This window comes from Giraffa tippelskirchi, chromosome 7 (genome assembly GCF_054371585.1).
Source record: "Giraffa tippelskirchi isolate mGirTip1 chromosome 7, T2T-mGirTip1v1.2.pri, whole genome shotgun sequence".
Lineage (NCBI taxonomy): Eukaryota > Metazoa > Chordata > Mammalia > Artiodactyla > Giraffidae > Giraffa > Giraffa tippelskirchi.
In genome coordinates this window covers 104,697,527-104,720,339 of record NC_137281.1, presented here as the reverse complement: position 1 = coordinate 104,720,339, position 22,813 = coordinate 104,697,527, and the positions used below count along the sequence as shown (strand labels likewise).

Genomic DNA, 22,813 nt, shown 5'->3' with positions numbered 1-22,813 from the left:
AACATGGCATCAAGCCCATAGTAAAGACTCGAACTGTTGACTTTTCTAGGAGGAGTGAAGCTTTAACCAGGTTTAAAAGCAAATATTTTCGACATCCCTGTGCAAAAGGATCCCTTGGGAGCTGCTGCTGGTCAAAAATGTGGATCATTAGGTTCCTTCTCTCAGAGATTGTAATTCAGGTCTGAGAGCAGTAACCTGGAAATCTGCATTTTAACAAAAACCTGTATCATTCTGATGCAAGTAGCTGGTGGCCTATAGTTTGAGAGACAGTGTCTTAAAGACTACAGGACTTGACTAGTAAAGAGGAAGAAAAAGCCCTGCATTCAGGCAGTGATAATGAGGTGGGCCATGTGGGTGAGTAGAGGGAATAATAGATAAAACATTTGCTCCAAGCCACTGGTTCTGATTGTTGCTGCTATGTCATTTACTTATTTATACAAACATTTTGAGCACCAACTATGTGCTGCTTACTATAAGCACTTCAGTAACAGAAAAAAAAGGAAAATGGCTAGTCATCTTCCTCAGAGAGCTTCATCTTATAGAAGAGAGGCAGGCATACACACAAAAATAGCAATATAATAGCACAACGATGCATGTATCGACTTGCTGTGGTGATGCTACAAAAATGGGGAATAAGTAGAGCTAAGATGAACTTTGAGGGATGGATAGTGTTTGAACACAGAGATTGATGGGTATAGGGCAGTCCAGGCTGAGGGTGCTATGTGAACAAAATCATTGTGAAGGGAAAACAGGAAAAATTCTGGCATGACAGATAGTGTGGCTTTGGCATAGAGTATGTGAGAACAAATAATGGGGAAGATGACAGGAAGGATGTATATAGACTAGATTGTGGAGGGTCTTAAATGTCAAGACAGAAATTTGGACTTGATTTTACCAGCAGTGGAAGCCATGGAAAATTTTGGTCAAGAGCCATGAATTAATTCAGTCTGTAGTGCTGAGCAAACTATGTTCATCTGATTAATCTCTGGTAATACTTAGGAAAATATAAGTTCTCAAGCCCCTCTGCTATAAATTCTGATTCAGTAAGTCTTGTGCAAAGTCTACAAACTTATGTTAGGAAACCCAGTCACATGATTCTTATGATCAGAATTGTATGAACAACAGTGAAGTAAGAAAAGCCTGACATCAGGGAGAGAAGTTGGGAGCCCATGGTCGTAGTTTAGATGAGAGGTAATGGACAGTTCTAGACTTGGTGGTGCCTGTGTTGACTGTATGCGAGCACACAGACCAAACAGCTGCTATGGAGGTAGAATTAATAAGACTTTTGTGCCTGGATATAAGAAAGAAGGGAAAGACAATGACTATAAAGATTTTTGCCTGAATTCCTGGAAGATGCTGGTGCCATTAATCTCATCAGGGAATCCAGGAATAGGAAAAATAATCATTAAGTTTGAATAGAGGAGTGCCAGTTTTGAGATGCCATTAGGACATGCAAGTGGAGATTTCTTCTTGCAGTTGGAATGTGAGGTCTACCTCTCTGGAGAGGGTTGGGGAATGAAGGTAAATATTTGGGAGACATCAGATTAGAGGTAATGACCGAGGACATGCTAATAGACAACAGAAGAATGGGTACCATCTACAAAATCTTGTAAACACCAGAAAGAGAGAGGAACATTCTGAGAGCAATGAAGGCTATAAATGAGTGAAGTGTTTGGGAAACCTAGGGAGAGAACATTTTAAGAGAGAGCCAGTAGTCAACAGTGTTAAACTGTGAAGGCAAATGCTTCTGATTCATGCTGTTGGCCGTGTAATCTAGTTGTGACTTAATTCTTAGAGCTGCCGTAGACATGAAACACGTTAATATTAATGCGGCTGGATCAGCCTGATTGACAAGTAACTTTACAGAGGCTCCAGAATTGTAAGTAATTCTCCCTCTTATAGTCTCTTGAGGATAAAAATTGTGTATAGATCTTTAATTGTCTGATTAATTCAAGGTGGTTTATTTGTGTAATATACTTCATTCTTTCAACTGGCCAGTCATTTATACATGTGTAGTTTTGAATGGTTTCTTGAAATAATTCAAATTTATGTAATTTAAAAAGCTTGTCCTATGAATTGCTATGCCATTTTATATCTTCCTGTTGTCATAGCAACTAGTTATATTCACCTCCTTTTTCACCTGAATCTCTCAGTCTGGTCACTGCCAATTACATGCAAATGTGAGCTTTCACATCTTATAGGAAGGGTAAGAAGAATAGGGAACTTATGATTTGTTTTTTTTTCTCTGATAAGAAGGTTAAAATTTAGAAGACCCAAGGCCAGCTTCTGTTTTATAGAAGGTTAGAGAAGAGAAGAACCTTGATTAGAAGAAACAAGCAGGAAGAGATAGGCCAATCCCTGGGGCCTGAGGAGGAGTAAGAGTGTGACAGGGGAGCGTCCCAGACTGAGGAGTGACCTGGGGCTTGAATGCAGCAGGAGGCCGTGGACTCCCAGGCTCACCCACTCCTGAAAATGTCTGTCACTAACTCAGCTTGTGAGAACAACAACCAGCAAAGACTTGGAGCTGGAGGCATCTTCTTGCTTTCCTGGAGGTAGGAAGCCATGATGAAAAGAGAGTGACTCTGTCCTTATTTTCTGTAGGGCTGTAAAAGGGAGAGGAAAGAGGCTTTCTGTGTTGGAATATATTTTGCTGTTGTATCATTTCTGAAAGTCATAGGTACAATTACAATATTATATTTAGGTACATTCTGAGTTCAGTAGGCTTTTGTAGACCAGTCCACAAGCGCTGACCGGTATAGTGCAAGGATTCCAAGCATGGCTGTTGGAACCATGTGGATCTGAGTTTAAATTCCTGTAGGACTCCTTGTGTGACCTTGGGCAAATTACTTTCACTGCCTCAGCTTTTTCATCTGTAAAATGGGCATACTTACATATTTATCAGAGGTTTTAATGATTTCCTGAAATTATACAAAGCACTTAACATAGTGTGTAGCATATAATCAATGGTTAAAATGGTAGTTAATGTGGCAAATGTATTATAAATTCTAACAAACAACTAGCAGAGACTTCTGTTGTAAGCTGCATGCACATGCAGTTGGTGAAAGACTGACTTCAGACACATAGATGGGCTGGATTGGCTTCTATTTCTACAACAGTTTAAGTGGAATTCTTTATTCAACATGCGTTTGGTAGGGACAAGGAAAACCTGACTTTTTGAGAGCAAAGACTAACTTTCTTATAGCAAAATTATGTATCTTTTTCTTTATGTTCAAAATAAAAGGATTATTATTTGTAGTGAATATTATGCAACACTTAAATTTATTTAAAATGGTCTTATTTTATGGTGTTCCATTCTTTCTAAGAGGGTAGCATGAGCCATATTCACCAAAGACTGAGACACCCTCCATGGATTTACAAAATCTTCATAAAAATAGGTGTGGCAAGTCAAATGATTTTTTTATTACACATCTCTCTGGGATGTCTGTGAAATATGTGCTGGTTATTTATTTCTAATTAATCTGGTCCATAAGAGGTTAAAAAGTGAAGCGTTAACTCTGATTTTACTCTGCCTTCAAGATGTAAACGGTTTAGGTGAAGTTCAGTTTCTAGAGCTGAAGCTGGTTAATTTCTTGGGTTTTGAGTCCCTTTCTTCCTCCTTGTATCCTTCTGAGATTGTTTCTGGATTTTGGGAAGAGGAAGGTGAAGAGTGACCGTGTGGTGGTGGAGGTTCTTTAGCCTCTGAAGTGTCTGGGGTGGTGTCACCATCGTCACCCTGGTTGCCATCTGCCCCACATGACCTTTGCTCTTTCCCCTCTGCTGGGTAGAGGGAGTGCTACCCTAGTTTTTCTGGTGTGGAAAACAGACCCTAGGGTGACCCTGACTAATTGCAGTGTTCGTGTCTTTGTGTAATCCCTCTTCCTTATTTGAAGTGAGACCCAGGAATTGCTTCTAACCATCTGAATGTAGCAAAGGTGAAGTGATGTCATACCCGTGGCTATTATATGCCAAAGGTGAAGGGATTTTACAGATATAATTAAGATCCCAAATCAACTGATTTTGAGCAAATCAAAAGGATAGTTATCTTGAGGGGTGGGGGGGCGAGGGCTGATATAATCAGGTGAGAGCCCTTAAAGAAGGACTGCCCCTTTTGGAGGTCAAAGACCCCAAGCAGGAGAGACTCCTGTGGGTCTGATGAAATAAGTATCAAATAGTGAGGATGCCCGTGGGCAAGGCACTGCAGGTGGTCTTTAGCTCTGAAGGTGACCCTAAGCCAACAGTCAGGAAAAACTCACTCAGGGCTCTTTATTTTATAGCCAAAATGAAATGAATTCTGCCCACAACTTGAGTGAGGTTGAAAGCTTACTCTGAGCCTTTGAATGAGAATGAAGCCTACCAATACCTTGATTGTAGCCTGTGAGCCCCTGAGCAGAGGACCCAGTTAAGCCACGCCTAGACTTTTGACCACAGAAACCGTGAGATGAAACATGTGTATTGTGTTAAGCTGCTCAATTTGTGGTCATTAGTTACACAGCAATAGCAAACTAATACACCTGGGAAGGCAGCCCCTCCCAGCAGCAGTTCCGTGCTCAGAGGAAGTCAGTTCTGACTCTCATTCAGTGAGGACCTGACCTTTGCTCTGCAGGCCTTGCTTCAGCACTACTTTGCTTCCTACCACGATGCCCCTTCTGCCAAGCTCCTTGGTCATCCTGCAGCTACTTCTTGATCCCATCTGTGCCACAGAAGAACCAGGTAAAGTTGCTCAGAAATGCTAAATTTTAGTACCTTTCTTTGTCTGATCAAACCACCCTGGCAGATTGACGTAGCAACCCAAAACTCCTTGTGTTGGTGTGAGAGCCATACAAGGGTCATCTTTTTCAGAAGTCTGAAACAAAATGGGGTCAGATTTTCTTCTGCCTTCCGTGTTGTCTTTACTTGTTCAGTGCACAGAAATCAGGGCACACATTCTGGTAGTGTTGCTCCTTCTTTTCTCTTCCTCTATAATCTCCTTGGGGAGATAAAGGTGAAACCTCCTTCCTGTTCCCTCCTCTCCCAGCAGCATATTCTTTCTTTGATAGAACAGGCCTTCATTATTACAGAAAGTTGTATTTTCTGCTCTAGGGGAGAATTCCATGAATTTGGCAACTCCAGGTTGAACTGGCAACTCCAGGCTTGGTTGCAGATATATTAAAGGAGGAGATAAAGATATAAACTCCCTTGTTCATTTGTTCATTCATCCATTAAATATTTGTTGAATGTCTGCTCTTTGCTGAGACTCTGTTACTGGGCTCTGTTCATAGGCGACGCAGCCATAAACAAAACAGAAAATTCCTATTCTCCTGGAGATTATAGTCACTCAAAAGGAATGCCTGACATTCAAAGTTATTTCTCGCTGCATAATCTTATTTTGCATATTAGAAGTTGGAAATAACTTCATTCTTTCTCTTTGCATCCTTAAAAAAATAATTTGTTTATTTTTGGCTTTGCTATATCTTTGTTGCTGCACGGGTGTTTCCTCTAGTTGTGGCAAACAGGGGCTACTGTCTAGTTATAGTGGACAGGCTTCTCATTGCAGTGGCATCTCTTGTTGAGCATGGTCTCTAGGATGCACAGGCTTCAGTAGCTGTGGCACACAGGCTCAATAGTTGTGGCACATAGGCTTTGTTGCTCTGCAGCATGTGGGATCTTGCTGGATCAGGGATCAAACCTGTGTCTCCTGCATTAGCAGGCAGATTCCTTACCACTGAGCCTCCAGGGAAGCCCTTATTTGCATCTTTGAGTGAAAAAATCCTTCTCTCTACCCCCTCCCCCAGCCAGATGTCAATTAATATGATGATCTCATACTCAAAAAGTCAGAATAAAAAGCACATTAATGGCTTTCAAAATATTGCAATCATTAAAAATGTTTGAGTTCAGTTCAGTCACTCAGTCGTGTCTGACTCTTTGCGACCCCATGCACTGTAGCACGCCAGGCTTCCCTGTCCATCACCAACTCCCCGAGCTTTCTCAAACTCATGTCCATTGAGTCGGTGATGCCATCCAACCATCTCATCCTCTGTCGTCCCCTTCTCCTCCTGCCTTCAATCTTTCCCAGCATCAGGATCTTTCCTGATGAGTCAGTTCTTCGCATCAGGTGGTCAAACTATTGGAAGTGATTGTTTCTTCTGAATTTAGTGTTAGAAAGTGTTTTTAAAAATATTTCAAAAAATTATTTTTCACCTTCCAGATTTCTTTTGTAACTTTTTAAATGAAACAATTAAAATGTTTAAAATTTGCATAGTGAAACGAGATGTTTTTCCAGGTAACTACACTATGCTGTTTAGTGTTTCCTCAGAGTTTTAGATGATTTGAGAGCGTTGACCCAAAATAACCATCAGCTGGCAGGAATCTGGGTTGCTGAGGCTTGTGGTTGTTCTGTGAATCTTGTACAATGCAGCAAAAATACTCAATAGAGATCAGTTAGTACTGATGAGGAGTTTTTTTTTAACTAATTTTATTAAAACATTTCACTATCTTGGCAGGAGTAAGACCAGTTTCCATTTCATTAATTATGTAAGGGATTACATGGGGAAACTTGAGATAACTGATAAAATACTTTCAATTTATTACAATGATATTTTAGTATGCTACGGACTGAATGTTTGTATCCCCACTAACTTTGCATGTTGGAACCCTGAATGATAATGTGATGGTATTGGGAGACAGGACCTTTGGGAGGCAATTAGGTCATAAGTGTGAAGCCCCTCTCATGGCATTAGTGTAAGCAGAGACACGGAGGGTGTGCCTCCTGTCTCTCTCTCCCCACCACGTGAAGACACATCAGGAAGGCAGTCATCTGCAAACTTGGAGGAGAGCTCTCATCAAAACCTAGCTGCCCTGGCACCCTGATCTCAGACTTCCCAGCCTCTACGACTATGAGAAATAAATTTTTGTTGTTTTTGAGCTCCTAGTCTACAATAATTTGTTATAGCAGTCCCAGCTGACTAAGACAGACTGCTAAAAGATTGGTGCTTGACTGAACCACCCTCGAATTTTCCTCTAATTGTGCGCGACTGTGTGGGGTTAAAGGGTCATAATAATAAGCAGGTGACAGAGCCCTGGGTAGAGGTGCTTGGGGCCTCCTGTGGTGATTCATCACTACATTTTCTTCTAGTTAGTGCTAGTTATGGTTTTATTTCTATCATCTACTGAATATTGAGATATTTTAAACAAAATAGCTTTTATAACTAGTCTAGTGGAACAGCTTATAAGATTAGGGTATACTTAATGAGAAATGCAAAAAGGAAAAATTGATGAATACTCTAGGAAATGTACTTTATACCACAAGATGTGTGCTGAGTGCCTTTTTAATGTAAAGAAATTAATATGGCAGATTCAGGCCAGAGGGGAAAAAGTAAAACACCAACATGCAGCCTAGTGCCATTCAGAAAATTTGGGACACTCTAACACTCAATTATATTGTCTGCCATTGGTGGAAAGTTCCAATTTTCATATTTCTCAGTGGCAGAGCAACTGTGAACAGAAGGTAACCAGGAAGGCTTATGTGATATGCCAGTGTGTATTTCTATCTGGAGTAATATGGCAGGTAAAAGAGAGAGCTAGTTGGTTTTCTAAATATGCTATATCAATATCTCATGACTTGGATTCTCTTAAATAAACAACTAGTGCATAGATGAATGGGGAAAGAAATAATAAATAAAGCATAAGCAAGAGATTTTGGTCTTTGAAAGAAATCAACTGTTAAGTTTTCAATTGTAGCCCAATTTTTAAAATCTGCAATTACCAGTAATTAGTCTAACTCTGGGAGCTAGTGAAGGACAGGGAAGCCTGGCATGCTGCAGTTCATGGAGTCACAAAGAGTTGGACATGACAGTGACTGAACAACAATGACAAAATCTCCTCCTAATCTGAAACTTTCCTATGCTCACTGTTTACCAAATACAAGAGTTGTTAGAGGTTCAAATGGTGATAAGTACTAGAAATAGGTAATAACATAATACCTCAAAGTTACGTGATAAAAAGACCCTTTGAGTTATTCAGTGCTTTGGGAACTTTGTTATGTTTACTATACATTGTTTTTAGAGGTGTGTAGGAATCCTGATTGGGTGGCAGAAACATTGGGGACCCAGTGAAGAGGAGGTAGATCCTAGGTAAATATAGATAAACTGATAGTTAGACCGTGAGAGCCAAGATGGCTCCTACCAATAGACAGAATGGTCTCCCTACTCCAGGTAGGAGTGCGGGCTTTGTTATTGATGTACCTCAGGTGGAGAGCAGACATTAGTTCCAGCACAGCCTGTGGTTTTCCAGAAGGGGAGGCATTACCTGCCAGATTTTCATGGAGGAGAGCCAGCAACAAAAGAAAGAAGAAATGGCTCTTTGGGAAGGAGCTGAGAGAGATTTTCTGACTGTTTTTTTAAGACTTGGCATATACAGAGGAGTACTGGCAAAGCTGGGAGAAAGAACACAGAAGCAAATCTAGCTGCTGGGTCTTGCATGAATGTTAGAGGAAAGGAGGAAGCATGTGGTCAAGGACGAAGATAATGGTTTTTGTAGGTTGAGGTCACTTGAATTTTCAAGGCCAAGAAGCAGTGTGTCCACGTAATGTATGATATGTGGACGTATCTGAGAATTATTTCGGCGATTTAAGTGCTCATAACTTTCTAAATTCTTAGCCTGTTTTATCATTATTTTTTGATATGGCATTTATCACTACCACATTATTGATCTGTTTACTCTTAATTTCTTTCTACTTGCTTTATAAGGGGAGGGACTTGGCTTCATTTATTTGTGTGTAACAATCAAATGGTATCAGATGCATAGTAGATACTGAAATCAAGTGTATTTATATATGATTGTGGTTAATGCTGGTTCAGGAAGTCTAATACATGGGCAGGGGTCTGAGAAAGAGCTGGGGGAGGGGCAAAAAGTGTGTTAGTGGGTGTGGTTGTTTAAAGAGATGCCCACAAACTATTCGGTATTCCTCTCTCCAGAATGTGGAGCCCAGTTTCCCTCCCCTTGAGTGCAGGCTGTACTTAGCGACTCACTTCTGATTCACTGACTGTGGCAGAAGTGATGGGTGTAACTTCTGGGTCTGAGGCCTGAAAGACACAGTGGCATTTCCTTAGTTCTCTCTCTGTCTGGTGCCCTCACTCTCTGTCTGCTCATGCTGGGGGAAGCCACCTACTGTAACCTGAGGTACACAAGCAGCCCTTGGAGGGGCCCAGGTGGCAAGGAACCATTGTTTTGGCCAACAGCCAGTGAAGAGCTGAGGCTTCTGCCAATAACCACAGGCATGAGCTTAGAAGCTGGTCCTCCAGCTCCAGCTAAGCCATCGGCTGCCTGCAGCCACTGCCAGTACTTTGTCTGCAACTTCAGGAGAGATCTCGAGTCAGAACTACCCAGCTCAGGCAACTTCCAAATTCCTGACCCTCAAAACAGATCATAAATGCTTGTTGTGTTAAGCCCCTAAGTTTGGAGGTAATTTGTTCTGCAGCAGCAAACAGCTACTATCAGGAAGAATCTGTCACCCAGAAATAGTCATACAACTGTTACCTGGGAGAGTAAAGAAAAAATGCATGAATGGAAATGCCCACACCTATTCCTACATATTTTTATTTCTTTTTTTCCATTTGGTTTCTTTTTTTGTAGAAGACCATATATTCACATTTTTATAACATTCTTCAATGCCTACTATCCTGCCAACCATCAATGGCTAATAAGTGATGAAGACAAGTTTTACATTTTTATGATAAAGTTCTCAGCTAGGACAGAAGGCAGTTTCTATATCAAGATGTCCTTCCCCTTTTCAGTTTCATCGTATAGATTATTTGTCATATGAATGAAGAAACATGACTTTGTGTGTGTGTGAGAGAGAGAGAAAGAGAACAACCTCTAACAACCATACTGTAGCTTTTCAAACTCACATCACATACACATAGCTTGAAAATATGTACAGAAACTGATTTAAACTGCTTTACAATCAATGAGTGTTTGTTTTTTCTTGAAAATTTACTGAAAAATGGTCCTTACCTAAAGGGGATTTAATTAACTCCTGGCCAGAAAAGTTTACTGCAGAAATATGTTTTCTTTTAACTAACAAATATGACTTATTTCAAAATGTGAATGCAGAATATTGAAGGATAGCAGATATTGTTAGGACTTGGAAAAGGATTTCTCTTAGATTTTGGAAGGAAAGATCTATAGTCCCTTTTTGAGAGCTTGTTATGCCATGATCTCCTTTTCGGCACTCAGAAACGGACAACACAGAAGTCATGTTATCTTAAACCTGGGAGATGATGTTGGCTTTGGGGTCAGAGTCATCTGGGTCTCACCATTTACAGGTTATGTGACCTTGGGCAAGTGATTTAACTTTGTTGGTGCTCAGCTGTCCCTCTCTGGCACCTCCCCCATTCACTCACCCGAACAATTCAGTGAACAATGAAGATGATGACATATGCTCTTTATTTGAAGCCAATTAACATGGAGATAGGTTGTTAGCTTGGTACTAAAAATGACCTTCTAATTGGAAAAATGATTGCATTTCCCCTCACCCCCGGCCACCTATGAGGTAATTGATAGGGGCAAAAGAGCATGGTTTCAGTTCTACAGACATGATATAAAGAAAGGCTAAGTGGACTGAATGCAAGGGTTAGAGTTGGCTGTTATCTGATTGTGTTAGCAGAGCAGTGGTGTAAAAGGGCAGCATAGCAGTGCTTCTTCCAGGAGTCTTGGCATGTGTCAGGCATGTTTGAGAGTGTGTAATTTCAAGTTGTGGGTACATATGAGTGATCCAGAAAAGGTGTGTGTATGAGTAAATAACAATATGGTGTGGCTCAGCAAAGTTGGGTGATTTAATTACATCTTGACGAGGTTGGCAAATTCTGATTTTCCAGACAGAAGCGTATGCTGTGCTTGAGACTTGCTTATTAGTGAAGAGATCAGGATTTTCCTTTCATCTGTAGGATTATCCCTTTGACCAGATAGCAGTGTGATATGGACTTAGGAGTCATGAAGTTGCCTTAGCCCTCAGTGTCTTTGGACCAGAACAGGGTAAAAAATATAAAAAAATGGTGTCAGCTAACATGTACTTGGGCTTCCCTGTGGCTGAGTGGTAAAGAATCTGCCTGCTAGTACAGGAGATGTGGGTTTGATCCCTGGGTCAGGAAGACCCCGTGGAGAAGGAAATGGCAACCCACTTCAGTATTCTTACCGGGGAAATCCTGTGGACAGAGAAGCCTGTCAGGCTACAGCCCATGGGGTGGCAAAGAGTTGGACACAGCTTAGCAACTAAGCAACAACACTTATCATCTAACTATGTGCCAGGCAACATTGTTTTTCACATGGATCTTGTAGCTTGATAACCCCCAATCTCTCTACCCACTGCCTTGTGGCAGTCTTAAGAGGGAGGTGGTATTTATAGCCACTGTTCGCATGGTGGTCATTACCCTGTGCTTCATCATTTCACTTCACTGACCCCAGTGACCCTACTCTCCACTAACTGTTAGCATTCCAGAGCTGCTCTTTCCTTTGAATTTCTGTCACGATTCACCCTGGAACATTTCCATCATCTGTTTTTTTTTTAAACTGAAGTACAGTTGATTTACAATGTTGTGTTAGTTTCAGGTGTACAGCACAGTGATTCAGTTATACATATATATATATGTATTGATTCTTTTTCCTTATAGGTTATTACAAAATAACTGAGTATAGCTCCTTGTGCTATATAGTAGATCCTTATTGGTTATCTATTTTATATATAGGAGTATGTATATGTTAATTCCAAACTCCTAATTTATCTGTCATCTACTTTTGTTTTCTGCTTCCCCCCATCCAAGTAACTCAGTGCTATTGAAAAAGTCACTTTCGTTTGATAACTCTCTCTTATACAGAGGCAACGATTCATTCATCCTGCTTTATTCTAGGTACTGAAGAGAGAGTGATGAAGAAACAGACAAAATCCTTGCCCTTGCTTACTTTCTGGTAGAGGGAGATGGGTAATAAATGAGACCATAAAGTAAAATATATAGCACAACAGAGAGTATAAGTATTGAGGAGTATTTAGACTGAAAGCAGGGAGCAGGAATAAGATGTAGAGATGGGTAGAGAAGCCACAGTTTTAGATAGAATGTGTATTGAAAGTCTTACTGAGAAAATGGCTTTTGCATAAAGAGATGGAGAAAGTGGAGAACAGATTGTTGCTATAACCTTAGTTGGACCCCTGTGAATGAGCAGCAGTTATTTCATCCGTCTCTTTCATGACTCAGTCTCTTGTACTACAGAAGTTCTCAAATCCCTCTCTTTAAGCTCCTGCCAAGTCCTTAGCTTTATGAGATCAGGATGCTTCCACATTTATCTGGTAGGATTGAGAACACAGAATTTATGCTGCTGATATTTATTGAAAGCCAGTCAAACAGAATGATCAAATAATCAATCCTGATCTCCTGTAGTTTATATTTTAGTTTATGGAGCTTCTAGCATCATTACCTCATTTCCTACTTTCATCTTGAAAATATCTCCATCTTTCTTTCTTCTCCTCTCATCTTACTAGATTTATTGATATAATTGACAAAATTGTAAGATTTAATGTGTACCACTTTATTTTGATGTACATTTGATATAACAGTCCTTTTATACTGTAAAAGGACTCCATCTAGTTAATAAACCCATCCATTACTGTGCATATTTATTCTTTATTTACTACTATTTAAAAGAAGTAATGTACCATCCATTTATGCTATAGATCTCAACTTTTTCTACCTTCCTCTAACACTTCCTGCCATTAATATTTGCCCTTTCATTTGTCAAATCTTTACTTTCCTGCTTCACTAGTTACTTAGTTCCCTGATGCTTCTGAATGTGTTGAGGACTTCTCACTCCTAAAACACCTCTTGATTCTCCTTCCAGTTATAAGGATTGATGATTAATATTTACTTTCCTTTCATTGAGAAGCATCTTGAAAGCTTTAACTGCATTGTTTCTATCTCTTTACCATGATGTTACCACTGTTTCATATGGAAAATCAAAACACATGGTGTATTCTGAGACAGAATAAATTGAAGTTGGGAGTGTTCCAGGAAATCTAGGGTATCCTGATTCCTACCAATGAACTGAACTTACCCACAATTTTACTGAAAGTGCTCGCTTAATAGTCCCTGATATCTTTCTAGCATCAAGTTCAAAATAATTTCCTCTCATTGCCCTTGAACTCTTTCTGGAAATTTACAGTATTTGATATTTTTGATATATTTTCTCTTAGGATGTGGGAGTTATCCTTCTCTTTTTCCTCCTGTGACTTCTTCACCTTTTCCCTAGCTTCCTTTTCCTTTTATCTCACAGGAGTGCAAATTCTTTAATGCTCTTATGCATGGACTGCTACTTTCCTGCTTGCTGAAGAAGTCTAAAGTTTTTGGTTGTTTGCATTTGTGCTAGCTCCCAGATTTGTATCCAATGCTCGGACTTTTCTATAAACTCAGGCCAACATTTCTAACTGTGTTTTATTTTTCTATAATTTAAGTATCTCCTGTATAATGCACTATAGGTTAAATCACTGTCTGTTGTGCCTGCTATAAATGCAGTTTATTTCTGTCAATGATGCCTCCATTTGTTCAGTCATTCAAGCTTGTGTGCTCAGTGGCAGTTTTGATGCCATTCTTTGTCTTTCTCCATAACCTATCTATTGCCCTGGCCATCTTATCACTCTCTCTGACTTTTTTGTTTGTTTGTTTTCTTCACAATTTGTAAATATTTATTGCTGTATATGTAAATTTTTTGAGATAAGGCACAATACCCACCTTACTCAACGTTGTATCTCCAGCTACTAGCGCAGTGCCTGGTACATAGTAGTTCTTATTAAAAATCCATTGAATGAATGATTGAGAGAAGTATAGTTATTTCTCCAGGGCGTCTCCAGTTTTTCCATTATCTTGAATTGCCATCCCCACCACTTTAGTTCAGCCCTTGTCAATGATTGTTGCTGCTGCTGCTAAGTCGCTTCAGTCATGTCCGACTTTGTGCTACCCCATAGACTGCAGCCCACCAGGCTCCTCTGTCCCTGGGATTCTCCAGGCAAGAACACTGGAGTGGGTTGCCATTTCCTTCTCCAATGCATGCATGCATGCTAAGTCCCTTCAGTGGTGTCTGACTCTGTGTGACCCTATGGACAGCAGCCCACCAGGCTCCTCTGTCCACAGGATTCTCTAGGCAAGAACACTGGAATGGGTTGCCATTTCCTTCTCCACAATGATTGTTGAGATTATTGCAATAGCATCCTACATGGTCTCCATCCTCAGTCCTTCCTCTGAGCTGTCCCTACTATGGATAACTACCAGAATTCCTCTCCTTCTAATAAAAGATATTCTTGTAGGAAAAAATTAGCCCAGCCCCCTGAGATGATCATTAAAGATCTTCTATACTTAGTGCCAACTCTTCCTCACTGTCCCTCTTAGTCCCCATTTCATACCTCTGTAAGTCAAGAGCTACGTGGCACAAGACTAGTTATGTAACATCTGGTTACCTTTGGTCAAGATTTGTTACTGCTGGGAGAGGGCCTTTGACAAATATTGTCCAAAAACTAGATGATCATTATCAACTCTGTAGTTATGAGAAATTAGTAATACAATTTATAACTCTGCCTTTATATTCAGACTTTTCTCTAGAATATATTTTACCAACAATGGGAAGGGGAAGTATAGGAGGAATAGAATTAAGACAATACCTTGGGAATACATTGTGGTTATGGAGTGAGAAGCTATAAACAAAACTATAAACTGCAAAACTGCCAGAAAAGTACATGGGCATGTATTATCTCCATAAGTAGCAAGGAAGAAGGGAGATCTGTGTGTGGGGGAAGGTTGGTTGCAACAAGTAGACTCTGGAATAAATGTAATTTAATCACTTAGATGATTCTTTTCCTTTCTAAAATTGCAATCACAAAGTCCCACTTAATTTTATTTGTGGTAAAGTCGCCTGAATCTGGATGAAATTCATGATTTGACATATTGTGGATCAAACAGATATGGTCCCACAGTAGCTGTACTAATAGAATAAATGCTGTTGCATGAGTAGATAGATCTTCTGTCTAGAGACCATGTTTGGCATAGCAAGTGATGAAAGATAATGTAACTGGTGAATACATAACTTGGAATTCCAGGAGGGGCAGATTTAAAAGTTCCAAGGGCACAGTAATATGGGGCCTTTATAATTGATCCTTAAGAGATTGACTATTTATTGAGTGAAGTAAATGTAGGGAAACTTATTGATTAGAAAGACTTTGGAAGCCTGTAGTGCTGGTTGGAATTCTGATCTGTCCTTTACTTTCTCTATGGCCCTGGATTTTTGTTTTCGAGTTTTCTCATCTGCAACATTGGTGAATATTTGTTCTTGCAGGATTATTATAAGCTTGAGATGATGAGTAAAACAGTTAATTTGGTACCTGGTATTTTGCATGTCACCTTTTATCTGGTCAACAAATGGTGACTATTATCACTAGTATTTGGGCTTCCCTGGTGGCTCGGTGGTAAAGAATCCACCTGCAGGGCAGGAGATGCAGGAGACTCAGGTTCAATCCCTGGGTTGGGAAGATCCTCTGGAGGGGGAAATGGCACCCCACTCCAGTATTCTTGCATAGAGAATCCCATAGACAGAGGAACCCAGCAGACTACAGTCCGTGGGGTCTGAAAGAGTCAGATACGACTAAGAGTCTTAGCACCTATCACTAGTATTTAGCTAAGGATTCTAGAGAACATCTTCCTGGAAATATTTAAGATGAAAATAAATAATTGGTGGTATGAGTAGTTTAGATTTTCTCACTTTCTTAGAGATAGTCCAAGTAATCTTTAATAGTCCATCACAACTATGAAGTAGCACTTTATGTGAAATATACAACAAATTTACAAATAACATGGTATAATTAGTGTTTTGGTGACTTTTAGATTTGGAGATATGGAATTAAATTGTGAATAAAAGTGTTGTTTACCAATTGTACATGTAACTGAACACAACAACATTGTCAGGATGAAAAGGGCCAGGATATTATTTCTGTAGTCACAGAAAAGCAGTGAGATGTGGATAAGAGATGCCCAGATGACATCATATGGAATGACTTTCCCTGGCTGTGGTTCATTTGTAGAAACTATGATATAAATGGTTGACTATCTTTATCTCTCACTCCATTGTAGCGGATGGCTGGAAATATTTGCTTTTCCTTCATTCCGAAGAATAATTGCTGAGTAAAGCTAAGGAATCTTATGATATGCGATTTGAACTGTTTGAGAGACATTTTGATATATCTTTATAAAGTGTTTATTCCTAAAGCATCTAATGTGCTTTAATAGCTAATAAATCACATTCACCTGAAAGGATGTTCAAAACCAGCAGCCCCTCTCCAAAGGTACAAAATTTGCTTTACGTGTCTGTATCAACCACTTTTCACTAAAAGGTTAATGGTATTTCATTGATTTCCCAGTAAAGGTATTCTCTACAGATCATGTGAATACCAATATAATTTTATATGTATTACAGCAGAAATGTATCAAGACTAATAATAGTTTTTTCTTTAACTGAAACATATTTTAAATCACAAAACATTTTAAAGATTCATGTACCCTGGAAAATATTTAATATTATGCAGTGCTATGGAATAGCATATCCATACAATTAGGATGTATGGAATAGTGTCTACTTTATTTGTGTTTTATATATATTTCTCTCCAAATACATATCCCTTCCTCTGTACTATCTCTTGAAGTTTGGAAAATATGTCCTGCTTTAGGAAATTGTGATTTAAAAATCTTAATTCATAAGCTAGGTACATTTCTTTGCAAATGTACTTCTACTACTTATTAGTTGCCTTAACTAAAGAAAATCATCTAGTTTATGTGTGCCTCAGTTTTCTAAGCTATACAATGGGGATAATGATAGGTTTTCTTATTTATCTTACATAGCCAGCATAAACTTTAGGTGTGATTAATATTTAGGTATAATTAATGATATCATTATTTGTATTAACTAAATATCCTTTTTATTGAGATATAATTGACATTTAACATTAAGATGTACAGTGTGATGATCTGATATGTCTATTGCAAAATGATTGCCATAAGATTATTTATTTTGAAAAATTAAAGTATAGTTGATTGCACTGAATGTATAGATTACTTTGAGCAGTATGGACATTTTAATTTAATTCTCTAATGCATGAGTACAGGATATCTTTCCATTATTTGTGTTTTTAATTTATTTCATTAATGTCTTATATTTTTCAGCATACAAATCTTTCAGCTCCTTAGTTACATATATTCCTAAGCATTTAATTGATGCTATTGTAAATAAGATTTTCTTTATTTCTTTTTTAGGTATGTTGTTGTTAGTGTATAGAACACAACTGATTTTTCTATGTCAATTTTATATCCTGCAACTTTACCAAATTTATTAGTTTTAAAAATTTTTTGGTGAAGTCTTTAGGGTTTTCTGCATATAATTGACCCTTGAATGATGTGGGGATTAGGGACAGCAACCTCCTATGTGGTTGAAAATCCACATATAACTTTACAGATGGCCTGTTGCATCCTTGGATTCAACCAACCGTGGGATGTGTAATACTGTTGTACATACTTATAGAAAAAAATTCATATATAAGTGGACCTGTGTAATTCAAGCCTATCTTGTTCAAGGGTAAAGTGTGTAAGGTCATATTGTCTGCACTTGGAGACAATTTCACTTCTTCCTTCTCAATTTGTATGCTTTTTTATTTCTTTTCTTGCCTAATGTTCTGACTGGGATTTCCATACTGTGTAGAATGGGAGTGGTGGGGCTGGACACCTTTGTCTTGTTCCTGATCTTAGAGGAAAAACTTGGAACCTTCATTGAGTATATGATATTAATTGTGGGCTTGTCAAATATGGCCTCTATAATGTTGAGGTATGTTCCTTCTATACTCAATTTGTTAAGTATTATGAAAACTTTCTATTATGAAAACATGTTAAATTTTGTCAAATGTGTTTTCTGAGGTGATCATATGATTTTTATGTTTTATTCTGTTAACCTATTACATTTACTGATTTGTATATTTTGAGCTATCCTTGGCATCCCTGGGATAAATCCCATTTGACCAAGGTGTATAATCTTTTTAATGTGCTATTGAATTTGTTTTGCTAGTATTTTGTTGAGAAATTTTGCATCTGTTATATTCATCAGAGATATTGTTCTTTAGTTTTCATTCCTTTTTGTTTTTTAAAAAAATTGTAGTGGTAAACCTTAAAGAATTCTTCCTAAGATGTCTTTTTTTTGGTAATTTGTATACAATTTTAAGAGATTGCTTTCCATGTACAGTTATTGCAAAATATTGGCTTATATTCCCCATGTTGTACAATACATCCTTGAGACTATCTTATACCCAACACTTTCTGTCTCACCCTTCCCCACTCCCATACTGCTCCTTCCCCCACTGGTAACCACTGGTTTGCTCCTGCTCTCTATATCTGTGAGTCGACTACTTTTTTTTTTTTTCATTTCTTATAGTGTCCTTGTCTGGCTTTGGTATCATCGTAATGCTGGCCTCTGAAAATGAGTTTGGGAGTTTTCCTTCCTTTTTCTATTTTTTGGAAGAGTTTTAGATGGATTCACATTAATTCTTCAAAATTTGGTAGAATTCACCAGTAAAACCATCTAGTCCTGGACTTTCCCTTTTGGGAGTTTTTTTAAAATTACTGATTAAGACTCATTAGTGGTCTGTTCATAACTTGTTTCTTATTAATTCAGCCTTAGTAGGCTGAATGTATGTTTCTAGGAATGTATCCATTTTTCCCTAGGTTAACCAATTTATTGGTATCTAATTGTTCATAGCACTTTTTAATGATTTTTTGTATTTCTGTGGTATCAGTTGTAATGTCTCCTCTTTAGTGATTTTGAGTCCTGTTTTTTTCTCTTACTCTTGCTAAAGTTTGTGTTTTTGTTTCTCTTAGAAAAAAAGGAGCTCTTAGTTTTATTGATCTTCTCTGTTTTGTTTTTTTTTTGGTCTATTTTATTTCTGCTCTGATCTTTGTTATTTTCTTCCTTCTGCTAACTTTGGGCTTTGTTCTTCTTTTTCTGGTAATTGAAGAGTGAAGTTAAATTGTTCTTTCCATGTCTTTTTTCTTAAGTGTCACTGTTTTTGTGGCATTCCATAATTTTTAGTATCTTGTATTTTCATTTTTGTTTGTCTGATACTTTCAGATTTCCCTTTTAATTTCTTCTTTGACCTAATGCTTGTTCAGGATTGTGTTTATTTTTTACATTCTCATGAGTTTTTCAGTTTTCTTCTCATTTGATTTCTAGTTTGATATAACTGTGGTCTGAAATTGAAGATTTCAATCTTATTAAATTTGCTAAGACTTGTTTTTAAAATAACATATGATCTTTTCTGGAGAATGTTCCATGTATAATGGAGAAAAAATGGTTATTTGCTGATGGATGGAATATTCTATATATATCTGTTAGTTTCATTTCATAATGTTATTCATGTTCACACTTTCCTTATTGAGCTTCTGTCTGGATGATATATCGATTGCTGGAAGTAAGATATTAAAGTCCCTACTACTATTATATTGGTATCTATTTCTCCCTTTAAGCCAGTTATTGTTTGCTTAATCTGTTTAGATGTTGCAATATTGAGTGAATATATATTTACCTTGTTATGTCTTCTTGATAAATTTACCTCTTTATCATAAAATAATGACATTCTTTGTCTCTTGTTACAGTTTCTGATTTAAAGTATATTTTGTATGATACAAGTATAGCTATCCCCACTCTATTTTGGTTTCCATCTGCATGTAATATCTTTTTCCATTCTCTGAAAGCTGAAGTGAGTGGCCTTAAAACTGAAGTAAATCTTCTGTAGGCAGTATATAGTTAGGTCTAGTTTGTCAATTCATCAATTCACTCTTTTCCTTTTAATTAGAGATTTTAATCGAATTATATTTAAAGGACTTATGGGTAAGTACTTACTAATGCCATGTTAGTAGTTTTCTGACCGTAGTTTCCTTGTTCCTTTTTTCCTCTCTTGCTATATCTTCCCTTGTGAATTGATAGTTTTCTATAGTGATATGCTTTGTGTATATCCATGGTGTTTGCTCTGTGGTTACATCTAAAACATCTTTAGATACAGTAGTCTGTTTTACAGTGATAACAACTTAACTACAACAACATACAAAAACTCTACCCTCTACTTCCCATATTTTGTTTTGTTGTCATGTCATACCCTCTACTTCCCATGTAATGTTTTGTTGACATGTTGTCATGTCATGTTGTCATTACCTTTTTAAATTGTGTAGTGATTAACAAATTATTATATAGTATGTGTGTGCATTATTTGCTAAGTTGTGTCCGACTCTTTGTGACCCCATGGATTGTAGCTTCCTCTGTCCATGGGATTTCCCAGGGAAGAATACTGGAGTGGATTGCCATTTCCTTCTCCAGGGGATCTTCCTGACCCAGGGATTGAACTTTGGTCTCCTGTATTGCTGACAGATTCTTTACCACTGAGTTACCGGGGAAGCCCTGGATCTACCTACCTTTGAAAACTGTGTTCTGACCCATGGCTGCTGTTGTCCCAGCCACTCCCCGCCCTGATCCTGCAGTTCACAACTCAATAATCTGGATGGGGTGAGAAAGAAGTTGTTTTCTCTTACAGTGAGTGTCCTACACATCTGGGAAAACTGGGTGCTCACTGATGCATTCTCATTTTCCCCTATGGGAGAAATGTGGGACAAGGAGGACTCTTCGCACTTAGCTGTGCTTTTTAGGGGGAGAGGTGATGCAGGTAAAGTGAAGCTGTTCCTCTTATCCTCTTCAGTACTTCCAATCATATTTTTTTTGCTCAAATGGTGTGCTAGAACTTCTCTTCCAAACTCCTAGATTTCCCCAAAGACTCCCTTATCCATGAGAGGTTTTCTGAATTGGTCTTCTTCCAGGCCAAGATAGTAGCAAACTTATTTTGCCATGATGATGATATCACTTCTTAATTTGAATGCAACTTCTGGCTTGCTTTATATTAAAGAATGAGGAACATTACAATGTTATTAGTTAACAAAACCATTTTTATTTCAACTGAAAGTGACATGGGGCCTTGACTCTAAACCAATTTATTTTTTGTTCCCCTTAATAGTGAGTGACATGAAGTTACATGAAATGAAAGTCTTGCATTTATTTGAATCAGTTTAGTTTTGCAAAATTGCATAGAGACTAAGGATATTCGCTTAGAGAGTCAAAATTATTAAAGTATCTTTGGATGAAAGTAGCCCCAACTAAGGTCAGCCGTAAGATAGTACCAGTTCTTAAGGAAAAACTCATTTTAATGTAAAGGCAGTTCTGGACTAGAGATTTGGCATCTCTGCTAGGTCTTTGGGGGTTAAGGAGGAGGAATGACATGAAACTAAGAATATGAAGATTTTCTTTTTTCTTATAATTAACCTTACTGGGAGCATGCCATGAGAAAATGGGCTGTACTTCCTTGCAATGAAAAATTTTAATGCTTATTGGAGGAATGGCCTTCTGTAACCTAAGTAACCTTGCTACCTTGGCATAGTCTGGGCCAGCAGGAGGTGTAATGACCAGGATAGGAATCTTAACCCAGTTGCAAAGCTTCAGCTTTCTAGGTTTTTTCAAGTGAAGGCTCTATAACGATTGACATTAGCAGAGAGAAGGGGGGGGGAATATTTTCTAATTACTGAAATTTTGACTATCTCCAATTTTATGAGTGGTAGGAGCAGCATCTGGCAGTATATTCTAGACCGATAGATACCTAGTGTCTCTGGACATCGCTTCACACTGAAGATCAGACCTCAGCATGTATGAGTCATCTGAGGATCTTGTGAAAGTGTAGGTTCTAATTAACCAGATATGGGGTGAATCTTGATTCTGCATTTCTCACAAGTTCCCAGGTGATATTAATACTGCTGGCCTAAAGATCACACTTTGTGTAGCAGAGAGTGGTAGAAAGATTTATGACCACCAAGAAGATTTATGCTCTAATCACCAGAACTGAGGATGTTACCTTACATGGCAAAAGCAACTTTGTAGATGTAATTAAGTTTACTAATCCATTGACCTTAAAATAGGAAGATTATCCTGGATTATCTGAGTGGGTCCAATAGAATTACACAAGCTCTTAAAAGCATAGAGCAGAGAAGAGGATGTTGGAGAGAGTCCACATACGAGAAGGACTTGGCATATGATTTCTGGCTTGAAGAAGGAAAGGCTGTGTGAAAGTATGAGGAGGAACTGAGCTGAATTCTGCCAACATCGTGAATGTGTTTGAGAGTATTCTTTTCCAAAGCATCCAGTAAGGCATGGAGCCCTGCCATCCTCTTTGGTCTTATGAGACCCTAATCAGAGAGTCTAGTTGAGCTATTCTGTGCCCAGAATTATAAGATATAGAAACTATGAGGTAATAAATGGGTATTTGTTTAATTACTTAATTTGAGATAATTCATTATGACAGCAACAGAAAACCAGTACACGAGGTAATCTAGAGCACCTAGAATCAAGGAGAGCAGGAAATCATCCCCCATAACAGGGAGAATTTGAGTTCGAGTATCAGGGAAGATGTGAGAACAATCACAGTTGGCCTTTACATTGACTAGACCCCTAGGTGTCTCAGAGTTATTAAGGAAGGCAGGACCCTGACAGACCAGAGATGCTCTCACAGTAGAGAGATGGGGCATGGGAGTCATATTAAAATAGAATACTCAGAGAAATAGGAGGTTTTCCAAGCTGGCAAAATTGGACATCAAAGTCATAAGTTTTCTCTATATATTACAAATAATATCTATGTACCAGGAGGCAGTTCTCTGTGGGTCTCTTGTACTTCTTCACTCCT

General features: G+C 38.3%; 1 long non-coding RNA gene across 1 annotated transcript in view; it reads left to right on the top strand.

Moving 5' to 3' along the window:
• Positions 1-2,401: 2,401 nt before the first annotated feature.
• Positions 2,402-22,813, top strand: part of LOC145514142 (uncharacterized) — a 166,497-nt gene continuing 146,085 nt past the window's right edge. Inside the window, exon 1 of the long non-coding RNA XR_014059872.1 lies at positions 2,402-2,552. This is a non-coding gene — a long non-coding RNA (uncharacterized LOC145514142). The remainder of the gene's footprint in view (positions 2,553-22,813) is intronic.